This window comes from Hipposideros armiger, unplaced genomic scaffold (assembly GCF_001890085.2).
Source record: "Hipposideros armiger isolate ML-2016 unplaced genomic scaffold, ASM189008v1 scaffold_350, whole genome shotgun sequence".
Taxonomy (NCBI): Eukaryota; Metazoa; Chordata; class Mammalia; order Chiroptera; family Hipposideridae; genus Hipposideros; species Hipposideros armiger.
In genome coordinates, this window is record NW_017731700.1 from 948,345 (window position 1) to 961,529 (window position 13,185).

General features: G+C 35.2%; 1 protein-coding gene across 3 annotated transcripts in view; it reads left to right on the top strand.

Moving 5' to 3' along the window:
- The first annotated feature begins 2,813 nt into the window (after positions 1–2,813).
- Positions 2,814–13,185, top strand: part of PWWP3B (PWWP domain containing 3B) — a 34,683-nt gene continuing 24,311 nt past the window's right edge. The window contains exons 1-3 of one of the 3 annotated variants that reach the window (XM_019661493.1): positions 2,814–2,861; positions 5,506–5,691; positions 12,921–13,106. The gene's annotated coding sequence lies outside the window, so the exon portion shown is untranslated. Of the gene's footprint in view, positions 2,919–5,505; positions 5,692–10,627; positions 10,700–12,920; positions 13,107–13,185 lie in introns of those variants that run through there. The other 2 variants (XM_019661492.1, XM_019661491.1) reach the window with 2 other exon arrangements.

Genomic DNA, 13,185 nt, shown 5'->3' on the forward strand with positions numbered 1-13,185 from the left:
TTATAAAAAGTAAATATTTTTATATGTAAGACTCTAAATAAAACTCATAATCCCCATGTTGTTCAAGGGTCAACTATATAAATAAAGATTCTTGTATTCCAACAATGATGTGCTACACCCGAATGTCTAATTGTGGGTCCAAGGAATCTGCATTTTTAATAAGCAACTCAGAAGATTTTATTTTGTTCAATAAAGTTTGAGAGTAAAATTAATACAATGTGTTTCTCTAAAAAATAATCATTGCATTGTAATTTGATATGTTTGATGCTCTATGTTTATGGATTCTGATTTTCTTAGGAATTTTCCAGGTATCAAAAAATATTCACTCATTATTTTTAAGTTCTCAAATCAATGAGACAACTTAGAAATTAAATTTAGGCTCATATTAAAGAAAAGCATAATCATTTTGACACTAATATTTGCCTTTATAATATTACAGAGAAAACATATTAAAATATAGTCCAAATGGAATAACTGTAGGGTCACATATTTTGTAGCATTGTCTGAAGTTGGCAAGAACCAATCCTTTGGTAAAAATTTAGCTTACTATTAATACAATTCAATTTCTCACTATTATCTTAAACATTTAATGGGAGTAATGGTAACTTTCCTGAGCAGCGAACTCAATATGTAGACAATCTAGAAAATTCAGATTAATATTTTTGGGATTATAGTCTTAAAGTATGTAAATCAAAGAGAAGACAAGTGGAAAGGTTATGGGGGCTGTGAGTCCCATAAAGCAGAAATCTCACATATTTTTTTATTATCATTACTGTAAAAAATTGTGGACACCCCACAATGCTCATATTTTTAAAGTATATAATGTACTACAGTACAAATAATTTATTATGAGCATTTAAAAATTTAAAAATAGACGTTTATACAATAGATCAAGGTGAAAAATTTTAATTTTAAATATTTACTTCCTATGCCCTACTGAATAGTTTAAATGTGCTCTAGAGTATGCATCATTCTCTGAGGAGATAATTTCTCTACAGCCAATTTAGATATGACACTCTACTACTGAGAGCCCTAGATGTTCTATGTTTACCTTATAAAGTCCAATTTTAGAGGATAATGCCAAACATTTCGCAAAGTATTAGTTCTAATTTACACTTCAGCAGTGTATAAACCCTGTAGTTGCTCCTCATCCTCACCAGCATTTGGTATATTCATATTTTATATTTTGCTATGTTCATTTTTTATATTCCACTGGCTTCTTTTAAAATATTTTTAATACTTAAAGAAAATTAAAATAATGTCAACAACAATAAAACAGCAACCCTCAGAGTAGAACCTTTTTTGTTTGAAATAGCAGTTTCTCAAGGTTTTACGATTTTAAAGAGCAAAGTTTATCAGTTCTCTGTTCTCAATGTTGTTATGTTTCAGTGAACAATGCTTCTTAGTGTTATGTCCTTGATAAACAGTAGAATTCATTCCACAATTTTGCAGTTTCTCATGAACAGAAACTGTTTTTATATATGTCTGCATTGAGATGCTTTGGTTTTTGAAATTATTACAGAGACCTTAACAGAATGTTCTCTTATAAATCATATCAGACACTACAAGATCCAAATGAATAGACTTTAACCTAGGAGAGATCAAAATGCTTTGTATGTTAAAAGAGCCTCAGGACAAGCTGACCAGCATTTTCTCCCAATTTTGTTAACAGTGAAACAAAATGTTCTTGCCTGCCCAGTAATGTACTTCTATTCATTTTTGCTTTATTAAACATTCTGAACTGAATTAGTGGGTACATAAAAGTTTACAATTTTCACATCTTGAAAATAATGAACAAATTACAATAAAATAGGATAGCAGCTGAAAGCAAAATGTCAGCTTTATTAAGAGTGGAAAGTGAATAGCAGAATATAGCTCATTATGAAAGTAAAATAGAACTAATAGAACCCCAGATTTAAGCAAGCTATCCATCAGCCTAAAGGTCTGTCTAGTCTAGCAGAAGCAGAGAGAGCCTTCAACTTGCACTACTTGCCTTTCTTCACAGAGAAATAAATATCAGGATTAAGAAAGAACATTGTGAATTGTCTGCTTGTGCCTTTTCCCCAGTTCTCTGACATTGTTGCTCATTTCTAAGTTATATATAAGAATTAGTTTAGGGATATTTTTGTTATGCAATCACATGCATTAGAATGCATTCCTAAGTTTGTGGGGTTTTTTTAAAACTTGGCTTATTGTGATTTTACTACTGATACATGTATTTTTTTCAATTTCAGTATACTCAGATTTTGTTTGATGATTTTTCTTTAGAAATGACTAAGGAAGGAAGTATTAGAAGGCCTGATTGAAAGAAGAGACATATTATGTCCCAGATTCACATTCAAAATTGCAAAGAATTAATCCTGCCTAAAATAAGTATTAATTCACTATAAGCCCAATCAAGACACTTAGCATGGTTTTTCAGTGGAGCTTGAGTAGCAGATCTTAAATTGACCAGAGATTAACTATGATAGAAGGCCTGAAAAACTATGTAAGGAATATTTTAACTGCATCTTTATTATATGAAAAGGGGTTTGCTACTTCTTTTCTTTACTTCCCTACCCCCCACCCCCAAGGAAGTCACCCACCCTAGGTGTTTGAAAGGAAATGGAACAGACATATGTTGCCATTGCACTTTAAAGTTCTTTAAAATGAAAACTTGTTTCCATTTAACTCTGTTTCAATTTAACTTGGTGATTCTCCTCCTTCTAAATGAGGGAAGGACCGCCTGCTTTCTCCATCACAGGGAGGGGGCGGAGCATCCTCTGGAAGCTTGGAAGTGAGCGGTGCCTGGCCAGTCTTGGGGGAGGTGCTGCATTTCATACAGACTTCTGAGGCTTCCGCTGAAGAGCAGATGCTTGTAGGTAATGGCTGTTAAAATCTAGTTATTTTCAGAGATTTCTGGAGACTTTGGAGGAAAGGTGAGAAAAGAAGTGACTGCAGCTTTGGAGTAGTGGGAAAGGAGTGTCGTTTTGTGAGAGTCGTTTCTGTGAGGGAATTAATACCTGGATTTTGTATTCCTCCAGATATTTTTAAAAATCCATATTTTAGAACTCGGGGAGGTTATGATCAGATTACACCTGTGGAAAAAATACTTCATGGGGTTGCAAAAGCTAACTTTTGAATAGAGCATTTTATGTTTCAATCAAAAAGCCGTGGTGACAGAGATAAATGATGAAACAAAACTTGAGAAATTAATCTTCCATATTTTGAAAAAATGGATTGTGATGATCCCAAATGAAAACTGAAGTTGTTAGTTGGGAGTGTTGGCTTTCTATTTTACTTAGATTGTGTTGATTGTGTTTCTAACAAACCTTACTGTTTTAGCAGTTTGTATAGTGGTAATCTGAAGTAATGTATAACTACAGATTTAAGTACTTCTGAGAATTAGAAGTTTGGTTATTTGTCAGGGGATACTCAATGTCTTAAAATAATTGTTGTTTTATGGATGTGTAAAGGACACCCTTTGTCTGCTACATCTCTATGAAAAGAATGATATATTCCTATTTGTACTGTAATATGAAAAATATATGAAAATAATAATCTAAAGAATAATAAATATATATTAATATAATAAAACAAAACAAATAATATATCTAGTAATAAAGGATGTCTAAGGAAAAAAGAGAGGAAATTTTCCACTTCTTTCTTCCACATTTCACTTAGCATGTAGTACCTATGTCAGCATAAAAATGATTGAGATGACAATTTAAAAATGTGGAGAAAAAACTACCTTTCCCAAAATGTGTAAACATATAAACATGGAAAGATGTTCAAATATGTGGGTGAATAAATGTAATTTCAAATACTACATTCATATATATAGTATGGGAAAAATCAAAGGGATTAGACTCAAATGTAAGCTGTGAACAACTTCAGGCTTGGAGTATTGATGGTGTGTATTTTCTTCTTTAGATTTTATGTACGTTTAGATGTTTTTGGAAACAAAAATGATCCTGAAAGAGAACAGTCTCTTTTGTTACAGACATTTAAATGGATTATCACATACTTTGTCTATAGCCGAAAGTGGATTTTTCTTTGCATCTGAGAAGGCTAGTTACCTGGTTGCTTGTGAGTTTCTTGCAATTGAAGTGTTTAGACTATAGTCCAGACTTTGGTTCAAGCAGAAGATATATATTTGTATTTTTATGTACTTTTAAGAAAGAATGCAAACATGTCTAAAACATATTATGGAATAGTCATATAGGGTAGTATATGCATAAAGTTGAATACTGTGAAGCTATCAAAAGAATAAGCTAATGCAATGAGCCGAATTCCATGATAATAATATATATATATATAAGGTATATTCTAAAAATAAGCAAGTTGAAGAATGACCTGTATCATATTAGTGCACTATGTGCAAGAAAAATCTGGAAATATACGTTACTTTATTAATTGGAGATATAAATATAGTTGGAGAGACAACATTTCACCTTTCAATATATCACATTTCTCCATTTTTAAAATCTTATTTTGAAAAGAGTAAGCTTGAATAATTTTCATGATGAGAAAATGAAATAAATTTTAGAAATATAGAAAAACCTTGTAAAAGTCACAAAAAGATGATGTAGAAAGTATTTATTGATGTGGAAAGATGTTAAAATATATTATTGGGAGGTATAAAGGTCTGGTTTCAAAAATCATACACATTTATAAATATCTATATGAAAAATCTAGAAATATATTGAGCAAACCAGTATATTTTTATCATTATTGGGGGAATTGCTTTCTTCTTAGAAAAATCAAAAGATGAAGAAAGATATACAATATGCATGAGATATATTGTAATAACAAACTTCAAAATGAGGAATTATGATCCCATTTTTATTTAACTCTCACACACACACACACACACACACACACACACACACACACACACACCCTCTTAAATTGAGAGTGAAAAAAATTTGGAAGCCTTTGAGAAGGCTTCTTTCTGGATGGCTGTAGTAGCGTTCCCCACGAAGGACCTAGGTGTCTGCAGTTCTAGTTCTAGTCACAAGATGGCACTTGCCAGGTGTCTTAAATTTTCTCTAGGCGACCATTTTTATGAAGTGAGCAAACAAAGCAATAAAACGTATTTTGTATTAGCAGATTACGAGACAGTATTGGAGTGTGATTGCATTTCGTTTAAAAAATCGTAATGTATAACCAAAAAAAAACTCACATAAGGACTGATGTGAGAATTCAAACAGAAAATATATTTAAGTAGCTGCACAGATTTAGCTTGTAGAAGACACAGGGCAATTGTTATTCCCTTCTTTCCAATCCCACATCACATTTTTCATGAGAAGGATGATTTTAGCATGAACCACACAACAACTATGTGACAGAGAGCATTTCAAATAATAAAAACTAAAAGGAAGATAAACATGGCATCTATGTCACAGATGAGATTTCATCTCCTTTCTGTGTTTCAGGATGACATGTCTGCTAAAGTTTTGTCAGGGATGTTTCCTCATGGCATTTCCATTTAATTGGTTTGATTCCCTGTCTCCTTTTTGACAGGCTAAGTTAATATCAGAGATGCACACAACCTGAGGAACCTGCATGTGAAGCCAGTTGAGCCCCAGAAAAGCAGTGTGACCACAGAAGTGTCGAGCAGGGAGAAGGCTCTGCTGAACAAGCAGCTAGAGTGAGAATCAAAACAACCGGACCACAGGGCCAGACCCTCCTTGATCCACGTGACATTGGGTAAGGCTCTTCCCATTTCACGAAATATTTCACGTTAAAAACATGCTGAGAACTTGAGGCATATTTCATTTTGCTTCCTGCTCTGCAGCCATATCACTTTAAATTAAAAGCCATATTTCACATTAAAATCATGTTAAGATAATAAGTTGAGGTATAGATTATTTTGCTTCCTATTCTGCTGCCATAATGTTTTGTAATTAAAAGTCATAGCTTCTAGCTTGGGGAAAATTTTCATGTGTTAAACCACTATGAATAAATCGTTCAAGAAGCTATTTAAATGTTTAACTGAGGTTCCAGTGAGTAGCCTGACTCTCTCCAATCCTTGACAGCTAGGCTACAATAGATTGTTATCACCACATACCTGATAGCATAGTTACAAAGATTTCTTAAGACCTGCTTAAGGTCTTACGACCTTCCTTGAATAGACATCTGTGTACCCTCTTGAATAATATTTGGTAGTGGTTTAACCCTTTTAGTTCTTTCCCAACAACAGTCACAAATCTCTGACTCTTAAAGTCATGCTCTTAATGAGGATATGTGTACTGAAGCCCATTATCTGTGTCCATGAGATCTCTGGTGGCTTTGGAAAGCAACAGCAGCTTAGGAACATCAAAGCCCAGCATTCCCTCATGATAAACCAGAGGGGTCCAGAAGGCCCAAATTATCCAGGAACACATGGCCAAAGCCCCTCCCACATACATTCCCTTCTTATAGTACAACAGAAATGGTAAAGAGAGGATATTTGGTTGTGCTATCATCATAATTATGTTCTGCTTTTGTTCCCCTCCTCAAAATATGTTCCATGTTTCTGACCTTCTCTATCTGATACCCACTATTTATTGTGATTTGTATCTTGTCTCCATTCTCATTATCCATGCTCTTTCTGCTTAGCAAAGTAAACTTCTTATCTGATCCCTTTTCTTTTTTGTCAAGTTTTACTCTAATCCAGTTGTTATTCATTGAAAACATTTTATTCAAGCTATTTTGTGAAGTTTCTGAAGGATAAGAAGAGGCTACAGCTGGTGAGAACCATTTACTAGCCCTGATGGGATAGGGTCATAGGCTTTCAAAACCACTGTTTTTCTGGAAAACCAGGCAGCTAAAACTGGATCAGTGACCTAAGGAGTTTGCCACCATATTTTATATCTATTGATTGATTTCTTGTCTATACCTGGATATACTAACTGAGCATGTTCAAATTCATATCTCTGTGATTAAATTAGGACATTTCCCCTTTTTCCTATCCTTCCTGTCTCTTCTGCCTCTTACTACACACTTAGACAGTTACTAAACTCTTTTTTATAATTGTATCATTAAATATGGTTTAATATTTAGACAATCTAAGTTAGTGTCAGAAATGCATGTGACTCATGCATCTTTCTTAACTATGCTATCTAGTATGAGGAGATGACAAGTTAGCATAGTTGTCAAGGATTTGAAAGTTTTCTCTCCATTGAGATAATAAAGGCCTCAAACCCAGAACTGTCTGTCTGCCTATCTAAACCCTGTAAAACTGTATCTCTGTCATAATATCTCCATGACAAACTCTTAAAGGCTAGACTATGGGTCCTGTCAACAGAAATCCCTATCTCCTTATCTAAGAACCCTTGATGTCCTTCATTCAGGTTGGTTACCAGAATTATCTTGACACAGGTTGACACGTATACCATGTGTCTCTGGAAGAACAATGGCTTCTTTCTTTAGAGTCCCCAATGCAGAAGTATTCTTTCTCTTCATTTGTTAATTACAGGAAGAGCTGTGTCATACTGCTGATCTGTTTCTCTCACCTGAATAGTCAGAGAGTGGCAGGACATAGAAGTTGTGTTTACCTATTCACTTTGATAATGGATTGGGTTGTAGGGGCCTCACTAACTTTACTTAAATTTTATAATTTTTTTTTTAATTGGGGAATTGGGGGGATGGGAAAAGTGCTGGGGAATTGGGGGAAGGGGAACAGACAAGTTGCTGTTGTTTTGTTCTTCAGTCTAGTTGTGGAGGACGTTGCTTCACTGGCCCAAGTTGGCACCATCATTGTGCTCTTCCTGGGTGAGGCAGATCAGTCGCTGGCTTTTGGACAGCCACTCACTGCGGCTGCTGGCCGCTCATGCTGGCTGCTGGCTACATACGGTAGCTCATGGCAACCCACTGCCACAGGGGCTGCAGCCTACGCCGTCGCCGGCGACTCACGGCAGCCCAGCTCCAGGTTGAGCTGTTGTTCAGCATCTTAGCTGTGGAGGGCAGTGTCACTGGCCCTCCTATGTGGGATCTGAACCGGGGCCCTCTGGCATCCCAAGCCAGTTCTTAACCATCGCATGACTCAGCCGGCCCATAATTTTCTTTTTTTAAACTTAGCATAATATTATCTCAAGAGAACTAACCCTGAGAATGATCCATTGGCTTTGCATAGGTTTTAGCACTTCCTGGGAAACACTTCTATATAAGTTTAAAGCAACAAAACTATAAATTTTAATTTTTAATTTCTTGAATATTTTGTGAACAAAAATGCTCAAAAAATAAAATGGAAATATGGTTTCTCATATTGAATTAGCAACTGTAAACAACAAAAACACAAGGACAACGTGTTGCCAGTTCTAAATGAGATGAAATGAAATGGGCATTTCTCTGTGTAACAAATGATTATCACCCTTGTCTAGAAATAGCCATATCTGAAAGGGAAGTTACTGACATATGCTACAACACAAAGAGATATGTCATAACTACTCTATAGAAAAGTGAATGCAATCATGCAGACATGGTCAGTGCAAAAGCATAGTACAGAGAAAAAAATATATGTATATATTCTTTTTTAATAAAAATGTATTGGGGTGACAATGGTTAGTAAAATTACATAGGTTTCAAGTATACAATTCTATAATGCATCATCTATGTATCACATTGTGTGTTCACCACCCAGAGTCAGTTCTCCTTCCATCACCATATAGTTGATCCCATTTACCCTCATCTACCATCCTCCTACCCCCTTACCCTCTGGTAACCACTAAACTATTGTCTGTGTCTATGAGTTTTTGTTTTTTTATTTGTTTGTCTTGTCCCTTTGTTGTTTTCAGTTTTATATCCCACAAATGAGTGAAATCATATGGTACTCAACTTTTTCTGTCTGAATTATTTCGCTTAGCATAATAATCTCAAGCTCCATCCATGTTGTTGCAAATGGCACTATTTCATCTTTTCTTATGGCAGAAGAGTATTTCATTGTGTATATGTACCTCATCTTCTTTATCGCATCATCTATTGAAGGACACTTTGGTTGTTTCCATGTCTTGGCCACCGTTAATAAAGCTGCAATGAACATCGGAGCACAAATATCTTTATGGATAAATGTTGTCAAGTTGAAAATATATATTTTTAAAATTTGTGTGGGAATGTGGATGTATGTGAAAGACAGAGTGTTCATAGATGAGTATGGTAGTTACTGAAGATCGTTGCAGTTCACCAATGTGTTCATCAGCAGGGATGTGAGGCTACGCAGTACTCACTCTGGGGTACATTCACCAATTCCCTCACAAGCTGAAAGTGAATGATGTCACCTTTGGTTCTACCAAAAAGGCAGGATTCCAAGCCCAGAAGGCAGAGAGTACTGGAGGGAAGAGAACATGTATTTTCTGTTTGGGAATCTGATAGACTTTGGCTTTGATTTTGTCTTGCCCTTTTCTCCACTTTGTGATCTTGCTCATGCGCAAGAGTGACCATTTCATTCCTTTGCCAACTGTCTATTGTATCATTTTATTGCTTTTTTGTAAGACAAATTAGGTAGAAAAATGAAATCTCGTTGTTTATGTTTACATCTGTTTGATTATTAGGGAAGGCGAGTATCTTTTATGTATTGTTCAGTTTTAATCTTTATTTTGAATGTTTGGGTTTTGAGGAGCCCCTATGAATAGCACCTCCCTTTCTCCACTGAACAAGTTGAACAAATTGATATAAAACAAGTGAAGTTGCAGATGGAAGACAAGATGTCAGCTTTTGCACAAGGGGATGCTAAGTCGAAGGACAATGATTATTGTTGAGAGTTAATTGGGCCTTATAACACCAAATTTAAACAAATCTACCAAACAGCCTAGAGGCTTCCAACCGTACAAGGACAGAAACACTTGTAGTTGTACTACATGAGTTCATTGATCACAGGGAAGTAAATATCAGGAGCAGGGAAGAACTATGCCCTCAGAACATTGTGAATTGCTTATTTATGTTCTTCGCTCATTTTTTAATTTTGCTGTTTATTTCTTACTAATTTGTAAAGAGTTAATTAATATCTTTAGATTAGAGATTTTTTTAATTAAAAAGTTTCTGTCAAGTACTTCTGTTTTTAAATTTCATTTGTTGTGTTGTACCATAGGTTTTTTTTTTCAATTTCATTATATTCAAATACCTCTTTCTTTAAGGATTTTGATTGCTGTTTTATGTTTAGAAATGGCTTTACTTGAAAAAACTATGAAATGTTCTGAAGGATGAATGAGACAACCTGAGTAAAAAGACATATTATGTCCTAGGGCCAGAAGGATTAAAATTGTAGAGATTTAATTCTCCACAAAATAATGTATGTATTCACTGCAATCACAAACAAGGAACTAGTGGGTCTTTTTAATGGAATTGTCCAGCTGTTTCTTAACATGTTTTGTAAAAATAAGTTGCCAGAAAAGGCAAGAAAATATTTAAGAGATATTTTTTACTGGGTCTTTATATAATAAAAGGATTTGCTACTTCTTTTCAAGAAATCACCTACCCCTGTGTTTTGAATGGAAATTAAAGAGACACATTATGTTGAATTCGCTTTCAAGACCTTTAAAATGAACGTTTTTCCCCTTTAAGTGAATTTCAGTTAACTTGGTGATTCTCCTCCCTCTAATTGAGGGAAAGGCCCCCTGCTTTCCCCATCACCGGGAGGGGGGCGGAGCATTCTCTGAGAAGCTTGGAAGTGAGCTGTGCCTGGCCAGACTTGGGGGAGGGGCTGCATTTCAGGAGGCTGCAGCTGACAAGAAGCTTCAAGGTAATGGCTGTCTTAAAGCTACTTATTTTCTGGGAATTTCTTCGGGCTTTGGTGTTACGGTGAAAAAAAAAAAAGAGAGAGATTGTTGCCTGCAAGAGATAGGGAGATGAAATACGGTTTGGGGAAAATTGTTATTATTGTGACAGAGTCAACCCCCTGAAAATTTAGTTTCTCCCGATATTTTTTGAAGTCCACAGTGTGGGAATGGGCGATCAGATTACAGCTTCTAAATTAAGACTTCAGTGAGGCATGCTGTTCATGTTAATTTTTTACGTGGCATTCCATGTTTCTATCTTCATTACAGAGTTTGTTATATTTTAATTTAAACATTTATTATTCTACACAAAAAATAACTGATAGAAAATGTAAACATAAAAAGTGATTGAGACATACAAACACAAATATAATGTACAGGAATGTGGAAGGGATCCAGATATGCTGTTGAGTGATAACATTTGTCAAAAAAAAATATATGCCTTTTCCTTAAGGAGGGAACTAGGCTCCCCTGTTAACAGTCAGCAAGCATGTCTGGAGTGTTGAGATTACTGGGGGTTTCAAAATATATTTTTAACCAGTTTTAGCATTTTAAAAGTTGCTTTATTTCATGATCATTTGTATAATTAGAAGAGCAACATGAAGCTGAAACAGCATACCCATTTGGTTTGAGACACATAAACACTCACACACACAGAAATGCAAACATTCCCCCCTTGTATTTTGCCAATAGTGGAAATTTTCCTGGACAGGATCAAGCACATAGCCTGGTTGCTGTGTTAGCTACAGCCCTGCATGTGTCCTCCTTGCAACTCATTTTTTCTGACCACAGGTATGGCCATCCTCAGCAAGAAATATTTTCCTATATCTTTTAAGTTTAAGAGTGAGATAGAGAGAGGAGGTGGTTTATTTCTATTAGCAGTTTTTAAAATATTAAGTGGCATGGTGCATCCATACAATTGAATGTTATATAGCTGACAAATGGAAGTATGAATATATAGTGATTTGAAAACATGTCTGAGAAGTAGTTTTAGGTGAAAACTGAAAATTGCAGAATGGCAAGCACCACATTATGTCGTTTAAAGATAAAGGACCTTGTTAATACATTATCTGTTACAAAATCAAAAAAATATATAAGGCTTCCTACTAATGGGGTTATTTGAGTGGTTAGAGAGGACACTCTTTACTATCTATTTAAAATGATTATTAATACATATCTAGTCATTTGTTAAGAATATCAGAAAAAACATTTGAGATAAAATGTTACAAATTAGGGGGAACATTACGTTTGAAGTGATTCATTTAAAAATCACATTGAAAATACTTATTGATATGGAAAAACTTTCAGACCATGGGCTTGAGCACAGTAAAATGCTGGTCTGAAATTGTATATATTCATGTATATATGTAAAGAAAAAAATATAGCAGGATATTCAGGAAACAATAATATTGATTATTCCAGAATTATCCTTCCTTTTTATAAATCTTCATCTTTTCAATTTTCATTAAGCAGGCAGTTTTCTTTTGATCAGACCATTGGAAGTAAAGATATTAGCATTCCAGTTTTTGTGTAATGCATAACAAAACTCTAAATTAGAGCACGGTATATTCTAGAAGCCTGAGAAAACTGCAGGCTTGGCAAGATGTAGTTCCCACCCTTCTCCCATAAGAAGGATCTGGTAGTAACAGGATGCAGTTCCGGTACTCGTCACAAGATGGCGCCAGCTAGATTTTCAATTTTTTTCAGGCAACTATTTTTATGAGGTGAGCAAACAAAGCCATGAAACGATTTTTGTATTAGCAGACTATGAAACAGCATGTAGAGTGTTATTGTAGTTCTGTTTACAAATTTGTACGTGTCTAGAATTAAAAGTCCCACATTAGGACTGACATGAGAACTAAAAAAGGAAGCATTAAAAAAAGTAGCTACATTCAATTTGGCCTATAGGAGACACAAGGCAATTGTTATTTCCCTGCTTCCCTGTCGCCACATCAAACTTTTCCTGAGAGAGATGATTTCAGCATGAACCAAATAACAACTGTGTGACAGAGAGCATTTCAAATAATAAAAAAAAGGAAAATAAACATGACATCTACAATACATCACAGATGAAATTTCATCTCCTTCCTGTGTTTCGGGATGACATGCCTGCTAAAGTTTTGTCAGGGAAGTTTCCTCATGGCATTTCCATTTAATTGGTTTGATTCCCTGTCTCCTTTTTGACAGGCTAAGTTAATATCAGAGATGCACACAACCTGAGGAACCTGCATGTGAAGCCAGTTGAGCCCCAGAAAAGCAGTGTGACCACAGAAGTGTCGAGCAGGGAGAAGGCTCTGCTGAACAAGCAGCTAGAGTGAGAATCAAAACAACCGGACCACAGGGCCAGACCCTCCTTGATCCACGTGACATTGGGTAAGGCTCTTCCCATTTCATGTTAAAACATGGTTAAGTTGAGCATATGGAGTACAATTTCTTTTGATTCTAGCTCAGT